Below are 14,812 nucleotides of genomic sequence, written 5' to 3'. Positions count from 1 at the left end.
AATGCAATCCAAATTCATAGTGCAATGAACGTCTGTAATTGCACAGTCCATAGAACTGGAGGGACTGTATACTCTTTGAGGAACCCTACATGAATTTTGTTTCCCTTAACTGAGTTTTTGGTAAGAACTGGAGGGAGGGAGTGATATTCAAAGTTATATATATTCCAGCAAAAGCTTAACAATGCGCCACAACTACCGAGACCTCATGCCACAACTACTGAAGCCTGCATGCTCTAGAGCCCATGCTCTGCAACAAGAGAAGCCACCACAGTGAGAAGCAGGATGTTCTCAGTCCCTGGGAGCTGTTCATGGCATTGTTATACTTTGCCAGGGAAAGGCAAGCCTGACTGCAGCAGTAATTAGACAGTGGGTCCAGTGCTCCCCTAGTGGGCCTGGTGCCCCACTAGCAGTGGTGGTCTTTAAAGTCGCTGCCTGGATGTCACTCTGAGGCATTGGGTCCTCGGCTTTACACCACACCCCTGGCTCAAGTTCCTGGCCATTCTTGCAAATGTTTTAGGTTTCCTCTTTTCGTTCTCTCTTCTTTGGTGTCACTAATCATAGGAATGGGTCTTGCCCACTGTTCCTGATTTGAAGGGGTGAACCGGAACTGCCATCTTTTCATGGGTGGGTCCCTGTCTTTTTTTCTTTTTGGCTGTGCAGCTTGTAGAATCTCAGTTCTCTTGCCAGGGATTGAGCTTGGGCAAATGGCAGTAAAAGCCTGGAATCCTAATCACCAGGCCACCAGGGAACTTTCCAAGGGTCCCTTTTCCCCCTCTTTCTGTCAAGAGGTCTCTAACACCTCTTGATAACACCTCTAACACCTCTAACACGTGATATTCTCCTTCCATTCCAACATTTGCTGTGAAATTTACTGGCATGCTTCTGGAGCTATCCACAATTCTAAACCTTGTGTAGGTGCCACCCCAAGCACCCTGCCCCTGAGCCCACGGATACTGTCGGTGCAGCACCCATAAGCTTTGTACCAGTCCCCTTCTCTTTCTCCTATGACGCTGCTACTCCTCCAGTGTCTTAGAGGAAAGTTCTAGCCAGCATATTAAATGCTTTTTTCTCTAGACCTGGCATAGTACAACCAGAAATCATCTTTGGTCGGAAAGCTTTGGATTTTTGGTGACTCGTGATAACCATTTACATTGTTACAACTATACACTAGGTAAGAAAAATCATGGGGCATAAAGGTGGAGACCATCAGCTACACAACAAACTCCTCTCTTCTTGGGGCACACAGACTACATTTCCCAGACACCCTTCCAAACAGGTTTGGTAAATGATCAAGATATCGCCAATGGAGACCAAGTTATCGCCAGTGGAATGTGAGCAGAAGTGTACATACCAACCTCCAGGCCTGCTCTGTTAAAAAATCTCCCACCTTCTTCTCCTTTCTCTTCCCCTTTATGGCTGACTGGGAGCTTGACATCCAAGGTGACCTTGGAAGCCATAAGTTGAAATTGGCAGAGCCACTATCAGTCCAAGCGCCTGACAGACCACAAGAAGGGCAGCTGCTCTTGGAATGCAAACCTTCTCAAGACTGTTATATAAGAAAAAACTTGTATTATATTAACTTTAAGTGGTTTTTTTTTCTTTTCTTTTTTTTTTTTTTTTTTACTACCATAGCCTAGTCTACTCTAACAGAAGGGAGGATGACAAACTATTTTATTTTTATTTTTCTTTGTCCCTTTAAACCCATTTGGTGGGACTCATTCTACTTCTGCTCCTTGATGGACATTTAAAACAGGTTCCAGGCTTCCTGGTGGTCTGGTGGTTAAGAATCTGCCTGTCAATGCAGGGGACACGATCCCTGGTCCAGGAAGATCCCACAGGCTGTGGAGTAACTAAGCCCATGAGCCACATCTACTGAAGCCTGAGTGCCTAGAGCCTGTGCTTTCCATCAAGAGACGCCACCACAGTGAGAAGCCGGCGCCTTTTAACTAGAGAGTAGCCCCCGCTTGCTGCAACTAGAGAAAGCCTGTGGACAGCAACAAACACCCAGCACAGCCAAAACACAAAATCTTAAAAAAGAAACAAATAGATTCCACCTATGTAATCAAAGATCACTTGGTTTATTTATTTATTTATTTATTTATTTATTGGTCACTTGGTTTAATTTCCCCTAAAAGCCAGTATCTAAATGGTCTGGTTTCATGTAATAGTAAAAACTTCAAACTTTGTTTAAATTCAAGGCTTCTTCCTCTCTTTGTGCCACAGACCAGCTGCTGTCACCTGGAACTGAAGTGTGTGGTGATCTCTCGTTTCCTGTTTCTTGCTTTGCGGCAGAAACTGCTATTGTCCCTTAATGTGCATTCACTTCTTTTTCCTTACTACTAAGACTCCCAAATTTTTGGTGGACTTGTCGCCACCCTGAATAAAGACTACATTTCCCAGCATCCTTTGAAGCTAGGTGTGACCATGTGACTAACTTCTGGGCAAAAGGGTCTGAGTAAAGTGAGTGATGGGAAGAACCCCTGGAGGAGGGCAACCCACTCCAGCATTCTTGCCTGGGGAATCCCCAAGGACAGAGGAGCCTGGCGGGCTACAGTGCATGGGGTCGGAGAGTCAGACACAGCTGAGTGACCAAGCACATAAGCACATAAAGTGCATGAGGAACTTTTTGGCAATGCTTTGGACTGCGGTGGGGGTGGTGCTCCCCTTCCTCTTTCCCTCTTCCTGCTGGCTGGGACAAGGACCCTGCAGATGTGGTGATGGGTCATTTCAACCTTTCAGGTGAGAACAGCATTTTAGCGAATGGCAGAACAGGCAGATAGAAGGATCCACTGTCCCCAACCTGGTAGAATTAACATATGCAGCCCAGGAGTCCTTATGTCAGAAGTGTTCCACGAAAAGTACTTCAACTGTTGTCTCTTTTTAACAGAAGCTTTTGCCCCCGCAGCTGCACTTGTATACTAACTATTGAGTTCATCCTGGACGCATGCTTCTGTCTTTCCTGCATCATCTTGCTAGCTTACCTTGGACCCCAACAGGGTTGAGTGGTGAGAAGGAGAAGCTGAAAGGGACCAGAAGAGGACTTATTTGGCTAAGAACTCCAGTGACATGGCCTAAGCTTTTAGGCAGAGCTGATCCTTCCTTTCATTAGGCAGTTCTGTGGATTCTTTCGGAGAAAACTCCTTCCCGTTGCTAGGGTTTCTCACTCCCTGATCGTTCAATGTGGGCAAGTGCCCTGCTCAGGCTAGTAAACTATATTTCCTTCTCCAGTCTCTAGGAGTTGGGCAGGACTCCATCAGGCTCACCAAACCCCTCCGGGTAATGCTTTTGGACAGCATCTAACATCATACTGCATCAGGCTTCACATCTGGTCCATAGGAAACGTCATAAATTCAGTGCTGGAATCTGGGAAGGCTGGCAGCCTCTCAGCCCAACAACCTCTCTTGTTCCACCATCAGGGCAGCTAGCCAGTCTGTTTTTTATGATTTTCAGATTCAGCCAGCCACCAGTTCACCCTGTCTTCCACACTGCAGGGAACACACAGTAAACTCTCTGAAGGATACTATGAAGCCCCTTTCCCTGGGCTTGAAGGGAAGAAAAGGCCTGTCTCAGATTTCCTCAAGAGGCTAAAGAGCTACCCTCTTTCTTCTCCCACCCATGGTCCCAGCTTTATGGAGACATTCCCGGCTCAGCACTGTAAAGGGGCTCTGGCCCCTTCCCCAAGATTCCCTTCTTATTGAGGAAGAGATTCAAATTTTTTTGTTTTGAAGCTCATTTGTCTTGAATAAGAGCTCATTTGTCTTGTCTGTTTGCTTTCCAAACACCACCCCCACCCACTTACCTCTTATCTTCCAGGGCGTCCTGGAGAAATGAACATGTCCAGAAGCTCTAGTGAAACTGCATTCTGTTCTTCTGTTTGAACTTCCAGCCCACTTTACCCAAGGTCGCCTGCAGCAGGACTCCGCCGCTGCCACTATCCCCAACAGAACAAGGGAATCTCTCACCCTAGTCTGTGGTGCAAGCAGTATTTCAAGGTTGAGTTTAAACATGTAGCCTGAGTTTCCCTGCGTCTCACTAGCCTATGGGTGGGGTGCGTGTTCAGTCACTTAGTCGTGTTTGACTCTGCGACCCCATGGACTATAGCCCACCAGGCTCCTCTGTCCATGGGATTGTCCAGGCAAGAACATTGGAGTGGGCTACCATTTCCTCATCCAGGGTATCTTCCTGACCCAGGGACTGAATCCATGTCTCCTGCATTGGCAGATGGATTCTTTACCACTGAGCCACCTGGGATATGCAAATAGGGTCATCTTAAGATAATAAGCCAAATTTTAGCTTCTCTTGTCAACCCTTGCAAAGTCCCCTTCTCTAAGTATTTCTGGGGGTCTGAGTGAGGTGTCACAGGTCTCACAAATCTAGTCATCCAGTATACGGTAACTGTCTCCATCTCCCACTGAGCATCACTCACTGAACTGGAGCTCTTAAGATGCCAAATCTGCAGGAGGTGGGGGTGTCTATCCCTAGAGGGGAGATGCTTTTCCTCTTGTGATCCATTTCATTAGCGCAGTGTCTCTGCAATGCCTGTAGGCTCTGGAATCTTGCAGAGCTTGTAGGACAACAGCTTCCAGGTTGCCCTTCGGCCTTCTTTCTGCCTGGGATGCATCCCTGGAGCAGGGATGCTGTCAAACATCCATTGACTCCAGAAATTTCCTGAGTTCCTCGTCCCTGCTAGTCACATGGTGAACAAAATAAATGTGGTCTCTGAAACTAAGGAGCTTTCAGCCTGATGCAAAACTGAAAACCAAACACCCCCCACCCCTCAAAAAAAGCACTTAAAATGTAACATTCGAGATTTTGTTATTATTGGGTCAAGTTCATTGTACTTGGCTGTTGCTTCTGCTTGGGTGAGTTCTGTGCATGAAGCCTGTCAACCCTCAAGCAAATAGACGCTGACAGCGTCTTACCTAAGGCAGCAGCAATCCTCCTCACCGGCTGCCACAGGAATCCCCTGGGGCCCAGCGCTGGAGGTTAACCCTTACTGTGCTGTAAGTATCTAAAACTCTCCACTCCCTGCAGTAAAACTGCTTAAGAGACTGGCCAGGCCACTGTGATAACTTCAAAAATATAAAAGGAGGCCAAAGATTTTCTAATCCTGGGGTAAGAGGGGTCAAGTCAGCGTAGACCAGGCACGGGAGGTGTAAGACCTTGAGAGAAGGTAAATGACAGGGAATTTGTACAGAGAGAGGGGTCAGGTTGAAGAAGGAGGTATGGGAGAAACTGAGGGCAGTCTTGGAGGCCTATTTTCTGCTGGTCTAGGGAACCAGAGAAGGGAGAGAGAAAAACTGGAAATGAACTTATAAACGAAAATTCCAGAATACATGAAAACTCACACTGAGGAAGGCAGCCAGCAACATCAACACTCCAGAGACAGATTCATGCCAGATGAAAAGAGTAGAACAACCAGAAAGAGACTTCAGTATCCTCAAGAAATGATTGAACATATAACGTTCATTTGAAAAAAAAACCCACAGCAATTAGGAAATAAAGACTAGCAGAAAAGTACCATCACAAAACAATGGAAGAAAAAATATAATTCAATAACTATTTGGGGAGAAATGATTATCTGGGAAAATACATACATATGTGAAACATCTAATATACCAAAAATCCAAATATTTTCTATTATCTGAAAAGGAGAGGATGTTCTAAGCTGGCTAAAAGGTTAACTGGTCCAGTTTTTTTTTTTAAAAAAGGGAGTATGGTGATAAATTTAACCACAATTTTGTTTTTATTTTTATAGTTTATGGAAAAACATTGAAAACAAACAAATAACTTAAGAAAATACTGGCCATATTATAAGTAAGGACACAGTCTCTGAAGCCAGACTTCCTGGGTGGGACCTTGGGCAAGTTCATTGACCTCTCGGTGCTTCTGTTTCCTCCATTAAGTAATAATTGCACCTGCCTCATGGTGGGTCAGATTAACTGACCCAGTAACTACTCAGTTACTACATGTGAAGCTCTTAGAACAGAAGCTATCACATAGCATCCAATAGCTATTTCCATTTTATTTTGTGCCATGTAAGAAATTCAGACACAAACAATTCACAACAGAGAAACCATAACTAATAATTTAGTGAAAAGTTCAACTTTACTAATAATGAAAGAAAATTAAAATAGAATTCAAATTTTACCTTTCTAGTTGATAAAGACTTTAAGATGACAATATAGTATTCCTTTTCTAACCGTGGGGGTTATGCTCCTAAAAATCTCCTTGAATGAAAACACTGTGATTAAAGAATTAAGGATTTTATGCAAAGTTGGGATAGGAGAGATCAAAATCTTTAGTAAACCTATGTCCTGAAAAGGTTTTATGCCACTTCACCATTAGGATGGCTACTTTTAAAACAGAAATAACAAGTGTTGCTGAACATATGAAGCAATTAGAACCTTTGTGCCCTGTTGGTGGGAATGTAAAATCATGGAGCCGCTGTGGAAAACAGAGTAGTGCTTCCTTAAGAAATTAAAACAGAATTACCATATGATCCAGCAATTCCACTTTTGGGGACAGACCCAAAATAATTGAAAGCAGAGTCTTAGAGAGATATTTACACACCCATATTCATAGCAGTATTATTCACAATAGCCAAAAGATGAAAGCAGCCTGAGTGAATGAATGAATAATCAGAATGTGGTCTGTACATAAAGTAGAATATTATTCAACCTTAAAAGGAAAGGAAATTCTAACACACATGCTACAACATGGATGAACCTTGAGGATATTATGTTCAGTGAAATAAGCTGCCTCTAAAAGACGAATACTTAAGATTCCACTTATAAGAAGTAGTCAAATTTGTAGAGACAGAAAGTAGGATGGTGGGTACTAGGGGAAGTGGGGAATGAGGGGTTGTTTCACGGGTACAGAACCTGTCATGAAAGATGAACAGAGTTCTGGAGAAAGGTGTGATGATGGTCTACAGCAATGTGAACAAACCGAACACTACATTTAAAAATGGTGAAGGTAGTAAATTTCATGTTATGTGTATTTTACCACAGTTAAAATTTTTTAAGATTTTATTTTTTTACATTTTAAAAGCATTCTTTATTTTTACTAAAATAAGCTATAAAAGATTACAAATTTTACCAGAGTAACTGCTGATCAAACAATGATTGTCCATTAACCCTCTCTTATTGGAGGGCGGCCTCCAAAGTCCTCCCTCTCCTGCAGTTTCAATGAGATGTTTGCAAATTAATTCCAGTTTATTACCGCTAATGGGCCTACAAAGAAGGATTTTGTTTGCATACAGTTCTTCATCCAAACACTCAGTGCCTTTCTAATTATCGGTAGGAACATGTAATGTATTGCAATCATGTATTGCAGTTATGAAACAGAGAGAGTGTGGTCCAGGCAGAATGCAGTTATCAAGGTCACAGCACTAGAAGAGAGGCTTGTGCACTGCCCTGGGATAGTCCGTGCTCCCAGCCCTGGGATTCCGATTTGCAGGAGGGGTGTGGAAAGAGGGCCCGGCTGGCTCTAAAGGGCACCTGCAGAAAGGGAGGGATCAGGGAAGGAGACCTGGCTTCCACTGGGACCCATCCCTCAACCTACAGTTCAGCCATAGATGAGAGTTTCCATTTCCTGGGTTTTAATGTCCTCCTTTTGTTATAAAGTGGAAAAGTTGGACTGAAGTCGGGTCCTTATTCCATGACAAGACAACATGGTATGTGAGGAAAGAACACGGGCCTTAGGTGTTCTCTGTAATCCTCTTCCTCCGTCTCCCCTACATAGGTCTTTCCTGCCTGGAAGTCTGTCTCCCATCTGTCCCCACCTGCCTTTGGCGGCTGTCTTTACTCAAGCGTTCAACACTGCTCACTGAGACAGTTTCAATAGCCTCTCAACTATTTTTCCAGACACCAGTCTTGACTTTCTCCAACCCACCCTGGCACTGCCTCTAGCATCTTTCACTGTGGATGAAATTTCCAGCTTTATCACAAGGGTGTGTTTGCTCTGCCTTTATACACCATTTTATCAGATCATCAAGATAGTAGCAATCACTGGGGAGCAATTTACATTTTTGCCACGTGGTTCCCATTGTGTTACTGTCTCCTTTCTTCAGCAAAAACTCAATGGTTTCCTTTGTATAAGAAGGAATCCAGTGGGAGTTTCCCGGTGGTTAGGATTCTGCACTTGTACTGCGGTGGCTGGGTTCAATCCCTGGTTGGGGAATTGAGATCCTGCAAGGCTGTGCATCAAGGCAAAAATGAAATGAAAGAAAGAAGAAATAAATGAGTTAGGATGTTATCCTGCAGGTTTCCTATTTTGACTTACTGCTCACAATGAGCAGAGTTTTAAAGGAATTTTGCTTTGGCTGGAGCTGTGTCTCCATCCACACATCTGGATGTTAGGTGGTCCCTGGGGCCTCAATGAAATCTCTTCTGGGATTTCAATCTTGTCCTTGGGGGGCTAAAAAACAAACTTAGAAAGCCCCTTGAAGGCTGGAGCTTCATCTCATTTACTGTTTATTCCCAACCCCTACACAGTGTTTGGGATATTTATTGAATGAGTGACTCCATCCATCTAAGATAAATATTAGAAAAAGTCCTTGAAGATTCCCCAGGGTCAAAAGTGTAGAGAACCACAAAACCAGCCCTGCATGTTTTCACTTTCTCAGTTCCCTCTTGCCATAACCGCTCTCATACCCCCTCCTCCTCCCACCTCCTCAGCCTCAAAGACCCACAGCAGACTCCGGCACCCCTTACCTCGGACTCCAAACCCCACAAGCACCAAGTCATACCCGGATGCAACCAGCAGGGACAGCCTAACACTCAGGGATCAACTGTATTTGTCTTCAGATTCCCGCAGGACTCTCAGGAGTTCTCTTCACAGGTGGGATACACGTTTTAGTCCAATAATGTTAAGATTAGCACTAATTCCTCATCAATCTCTTCACCCACTTGGAGATTCAATGGCTCAATAGTGAGCAGTTCATAGCAAAGGGAAGTAAATCTCAGATGCAGGCATAGTCAACCCATTTCCAATTCTTGCTCCTGGAGCTTTCTACACAGGGAAGAAAAATCCAGGTCTAAATTAGGATTAGGAGGCCCATTTTAGGAATTTTAAGATGAAGAAAGGGATTTGGAAAAAAAGAAAGGGATTTGTCTGTATCTCGATGGTGAGAAAACCATAGAATATCATCTGTCACTTAGAACAGAGATAGCCCCAAGGCCTGGCAGCGGGTGCGAACCCCAGAGACTTGGTACTGTTTGGATCTGGCCTTGAACACCTTCAGAACCATCCTTCCTCGGGGTTTTCTGTGAAGGTGAAGAGTCTCCTCAGCTCCCAAATGACACCTAAAGGAAATGTGTTCTTGCCCTACTTGCCCAGGTGAGGAAAGGACACCCCAGCAAGCACACAGCAAGACCCAGCCCCTTGCCTGTCTCTTATCTTGTCCTGGGCCTTCCCTACTGCTCAGCCCCCTCCAGCTGTGCATCCCAGAGACACCCAGCTGAGGTTCCTGCTTCATCTGAAGGTCATCCAGAGCCGAATACCAGCCCCGGAATTTAGCTTCCTGTCCAGGAAAACCAGCTACATAAATTGTTGTTGTTTTTTTTTTTAACAATCAGAATTTCAGATTTTCATTTTCGTTTGCTTACTTTCTAATTGTTCTGTTGCTTGGAATACAGAAACTTTCAGTCCCTCCCTCTGTGAAGTGTCTAAGGATGTGAAAACACACACTACGGAAACATTAAGAGAAGATCCCGCTTAATGGGATCCCATGATTCTTTCATCAAGTGTGAGATTCTTTCACATTTTGAAAGTTTTCACTGTGTCGGCAAGTAGAATATTCTGAAACTGATGTTATAATGTCGATTCAATAAGTTAAAAGGCTGATTCCGTGATGGGGAGGAAAGATCGCTGCAGAAAAGTTTCTTCCTCCACCTCCCACCTCCAAACTCCTCAGACTGGGGTTTTTAGGAAGCCCAAGCCTCACTCCAGGTGGGAGCCTCGCTGAGGCTGGAGGAAGCCTCCAGAAGGTGACTAATACACTGCCTCTGGCTGCCGATTGTAGGCAGTGGGAAGTGGACAGGCAAAGTTTGAATGCTATTTTCCAGAGCTCCGTGAACTTCAAGCCTCAGTTGATGGTCACGTGGTTGTGTGGTGGGGGCAGACTGTTTATCTGATGAACGGAGGGAGTCAGCCAGCCCAGAGGATGACACAGGCCACTTTGTCTATACCACTACTTGCCCTCCATTCAGGCAGGGCACAGGTCATTATGAAGCCCTTGCCAGTGGGTTCTCTGGAATCTTGGTGATAGGGGCATGAGATGCCCCTTGGACACTGCTTCCCCCACCCATGAATATGTCACAGATGGGAGTGTAGTTTATGACATGATGCTTAAAATTAGACAGTTCGGAGTCTCAGGGTATCACTTTTAGCACCCTCAATGGGACACAGTGGTCTGTTTCAGGAGCATAGTGGCACAATTTAGCACTTGTGTGAGCCTCCTCTGATTAAAACATTACAGGCTCCCTCCCACCCCAACCTCTGATTGACTCCACACACAGAGGGTGGTTCTGGGTCCTTGTCAGGCACTGGGGATCTGCTGTTCGTATTCAGCTTATCCTCTCCCATGGCTGAAGAGTTGTGAAGTTCACGGTGGAAGGTGTCCAACAGGGGAGTTTTTGCTGCCCTTGTGATCCAGAGGGCATGATGAGCTATCCATCCATCTGCCAGTTCTTGTTTCCTGGTATGTGTATAATGTAGAATTAGAAGCACATTAAAAAATAGCCTTATTACTAGCAACTCTGCCTCTAATTCCACTTTGCCTTTATTTTATTCTTTATGCATGCATGCTAAGTCACTTTAGTCATATCTGACTCTTTTTGACTCTATGGATTGTAGCCTGCCCAGCTTCTCTGTCTTTAGGATTTCCCAGACAAGAATACTGGGGTGGGCTGCCATTTCCTTCTCCTGACCCAGGGATCGAAACTTCATCTCTTACATCGGGAGGCAAGTTCTTTACCAATTGCACCACCTGGAAAGTCCCTTTATTCTTTATAACATTATGCAATGGGGGCTTCTCAGCTGGTGCTAGTGGTCAAGAACCTGTGTGCCAATGCAGGAGACATGAGAGATACGAGTTCGATCCCTGGGTCAGAAAGATCCCCTGGAGGAGGGCATGGCAACCCACTCCGTTATTCTTGCCTGGAGAATCCCATGGACAGAGGAACTTGGCGGTCTACAGCTCATAGGGTCACAAAGAGTCAGACACAACTGAAGCAACTTATCATTATGCAAATCTGATCATGTCCAGACTCAACTCTTAAAAATGCTTTCCAGAACCTACTGGATAAGATCCAAATCTCTAGGTGTGGTGGGCAAGTCCTTTCAAGAAAGCCTGTCCAATCTCATGAACACGTTTTGCAGAGGACAATTTTGGCACTCACAAAACGGCACCCTAATTTCTTGCTGGCAAACCTTTTAGAAATTTTATTTACTGGTTCAGCGTTGTCCTTTCATATATTCAGAGAAGGTGGTCTCTTCACAGCCGAAAGAGCTATATTACTATAATGGCTGTCCAGCCAAGCCATTCCTCTTGCCACAGGGGATTTACGTGCAGGGTTCTGGACCCAGTGTGACATGGTGGGTATTCAGTAGGGAGTTGGCTGGGGCACTTCCAGGAAAGATTTTATGCCTCTGGACATTATTATTTTTTTTAATTTTAATTGTTTTTTTTTTTTTTGGCTGTGCTAGGTCTTTGTTGCTGTAAGCAAGCTTTCTCTAGCTGCAGCAAGCTGGAGCTACGCTTCTTTGAAGTGCATGGGTTTCTCACTGTAGTGCCTTCTCTTGTGGAGCACAGGCTCTAAGGAAGCGGGCTCAGTAGTTGCAACTCGAGGACTTAGTTGTTCCTCAGCATGTGGGATCTGCCCGGACCAGGGATTGAACCTGTGTCCCCTGCACTGGCATGTGGATTCTTAACCATTGGACCACCAGGGAAGCCCTCTGGACACTGTTGAGGATGCAGTATCTACCATTGAGGTGGGCAACCAAAGTCTATGATGCTGAGTCTTGACACACTGAGGATGGGACCAGCTGGAAAAAAGCTGGTCCTTGATGATACTATAAAGCCACTACGTTAACTGAGAGCTCTTTTCTCTGGGAAACTTTTTAACTCAGAACCTTTTGTTTCTTTTGTTTTTTTTGTTTACCCAGCATCATCTTTTATGATTCACCTTTCCTTCTACTTAAAGCCTGTGGTGGTCTCTCTCACACCTTCATGTTCTCCCGTCAATTCTCAGAAGTCCAGAGGTCCCAGGCTCTAACTTCCCTGCTCTGGATCTTCAGGGGAGGGTTTGGATTTTAACAGAGATTCCAAAGCTATAGCTTTCTTTTGGAGACTCCTGAAGGGCCAGGTCAAGTTTAGCCCTGCTCTGAGGGACCTTTTGGGAAGAAATATAATTCTCATGAACTTAAGTTATTTTTATTACAATTATGTGCAAATGCAGCTAACTATGAACCTTCATGCTTCAGGACTTAAACAGTCATAAACCCAAAACTAAGCTGCAATAAATACAAGCACAAGTAGAAAGATAAATTAAAATACAAGTAATTTGATGTGATGGGGGCTTCCCTGGTAGCTCAGATGGTAAAGAATCCACCTGCAATGCAAGAGACCCTGGTTGAATTCCTGGGTTGGGAAGATCCCCTGGAGATGGGAACAGCTACCCACTCCAGTATCTTTCCTGGAGAATTCCATGGGCAGAGGAGCCTGGTGGACTACAGCCTATGGGGTCGCAAAGAGTCAGAAGCGACTGAGCGACTAAGCACAGCATAGAAATATGATGTGATGAACGGTGTTTTTCTGAAATGAAGTTGCTGTTGGCAACATGAACACGTACAGGTACTGCCTAACTGGTTCTTTTGCAGCTGACATGATATTCCACTGTGTGCCCAGCATGACTCAGTTCTCCCCCGACTTGTGTCTATTCAAATAACTAAGAAATTTTTTGTCAGTACATGCCCCCTGGACTTCATTTGGTACAAACGCAACCCAGACAATTAGAGAAGTGCTAACTTGACCATCAGCAGGTAAACACACGACAGGAATGCAGGTACTAGCACGCAGGGCCCTAGATCAGTTACGCAGTATCCAGAACATGCTTAAAACACTTTCCCCAAAATTACCAATGAGACGAAAACATGGGATTTAATAATCTTCACAGACAATTCATGGGATCTCAGTTTGAGAAACACTATCCTACGGCTGACCTTGACTTCCAGTATGACCTTGAGCAAATTGTTGGCCATTGTTCAATCTCTGCACGCTGTTTGTGCACAAACGAGAATAATCTGGGCCCCAAGAATAGAAACATTCTTGGGAGATGAAGAAAGTTATAGAGAAGTTAATGTCCCAGGGTCTTCAAGGGCGATAAAGGAAGGGGTGAGGGTTTATGACAGATCCCTATAGTTGAACCAATAATGATGGGTGAGACACTCCAGTCCAATTTTGACTTTGCTGTCAAAAGCACTCGGGTTTGAACTCTAGATCTGCCAGTTGCCATGTGTATGTCTGTGGGCAAGTTCCTGACTTCTCCGATCCTGTTTCGGCCCCTGTAAAACTGGAAGTATCTCAAAATACCACATCACAGAGCTGCAGTGAGGGCCAAGAGAGATGATTCTGGCAGGTGCTGAAGGCAGAGCCTGGCACCTACCTAGCAAGGCTCAGGAATCAGCTCTTATCAGGAAGAGGCCAGGGGTTGCTGAGAATGCCACAGGCTTTGGCAAAGGATGATAGCAAAGAGAAAGATTCTAAGATTCTGTCTATAAATAAAAATATTTCTGCTATGTGACTGTGAGGATATTTCGCCCTAATGAGCCTGCTACCCTGAGCTTCGGCTCAGCCTTTGTCTTTTCTCCTCCTTGGCTGCCTCTCCAGAGCTCGGCCCCGCCGGGTTCCGCGCCCGGGCTTGAAACTCCTTCCCTCCAGGCTTTCACAATTATTCTAGTGTTGGTCACCTGTGCGGCGAGCGCCCTCCCGTGGTTTTCCTGTTCATTGCTGGGACCATGGGGTCCACAGAAGACTGAAGTAAGGTGCGGTTTCCAAGGCGGGCAGGACTCCAGCGGCTCCGGCCTTTGCCTAGCTTGGCCACTCTGGGAGCCACTCGGCACCTCCCTCCTGGCCCCCGCCCCGGCCGCTCTCGGAAGAGAGAGGCGGAGGAATCTAGAAAGCCTGGGTGAGAAGCCGCACCTCACCACGGATCTAAGGCAAGTTACAACCTCTCCGGGCCTGGTTGCCTTTTTATGAAGCGCTCTGCCCCATGCACCTCAGAGGCCCCGAGGGGACTACCAAGTGATCCGTGAAGACGCAGGGAGAGTGCCTAGCATGTGTTTTTCTGTAGGATCTTACCATTTGCGCAGGGCATTCCTAGCTGGGGGTCTGGTCGGGAGAGACCCCAAATGGAGGAGGACGAGAGAAAGGTGTTAACTCCTCCCTCCTCCTCCGCAGCCATTACTCCGCGCTGTGTATCCATGTTGCCAGAAACCACATACCTCACATCTAATCATGCCATGCAGTGTTCCGGCTCAGAAGCCCAACGCCCTGCCTCCTCACCTTCAGAGTAAATCAAACTGCTTCTGAGATTACCCACCTCACTCTGCCTCCCTGGATTTACACGGGCAGATTCTGCCTTCCAGTCACAGCTGCATTTTCACATAACCCACTTTTACGGCTCTCTGCTACTGCTCCCTCAGCCTCTTTGGCCAGGGATGGCCTGGACTCGTTTCTGCAGATCTTTGTCTGATTTAAAACCCACTTCAAGCTCCAGCTCATCCATGATGTTGTCCTGATCTTACC

At 45.5% G+C, this 14,812-nt stretch overlaps 1 long non-coding RNA gene across 1 annotated transcript; it reads right to left on the bottom strand.

Annotated features, from left to right (window-relative positions):
- Positions 1-7,029: 7,029 nt before the first annotated feature.
- LOC132658258 (uncharacterized) lies at positions 7,030-14,576 on the bottom strand. The gene is made up of 2 exons (XR_009597621.1): positions 14,366-14,576; positions 7,030-10,702 (listed from the first exon to the last, which is right to left on the bottom strand). It is a non-coding gene; the product is annotated as an uncharacterized LOC132658258 (long non-coding RNA).
- Between the last annotated feature and the right edge of the window lie 236 nt (positions 14,577-14,812).

This window comes from Ovis aries, chromosome 20 (assembly GCF_016772045.2).
Source record: "Ovis aries strain OAR_USU_Benz2616 breed Rambouillet chromosome 20, ARS-UI_Ramb_v3.0, whole genome shotgun sequence".
In the NCBI taxonomy this organism is placed as follows: Eukaryota; Metazoa; Chordata; class Mammalia; order Artiodactyla; family Bovidae; genus Ovis; species Ovis aries.
This window is presented reverse-complemented; position numbering and strand designations above follow the sequence as displayed.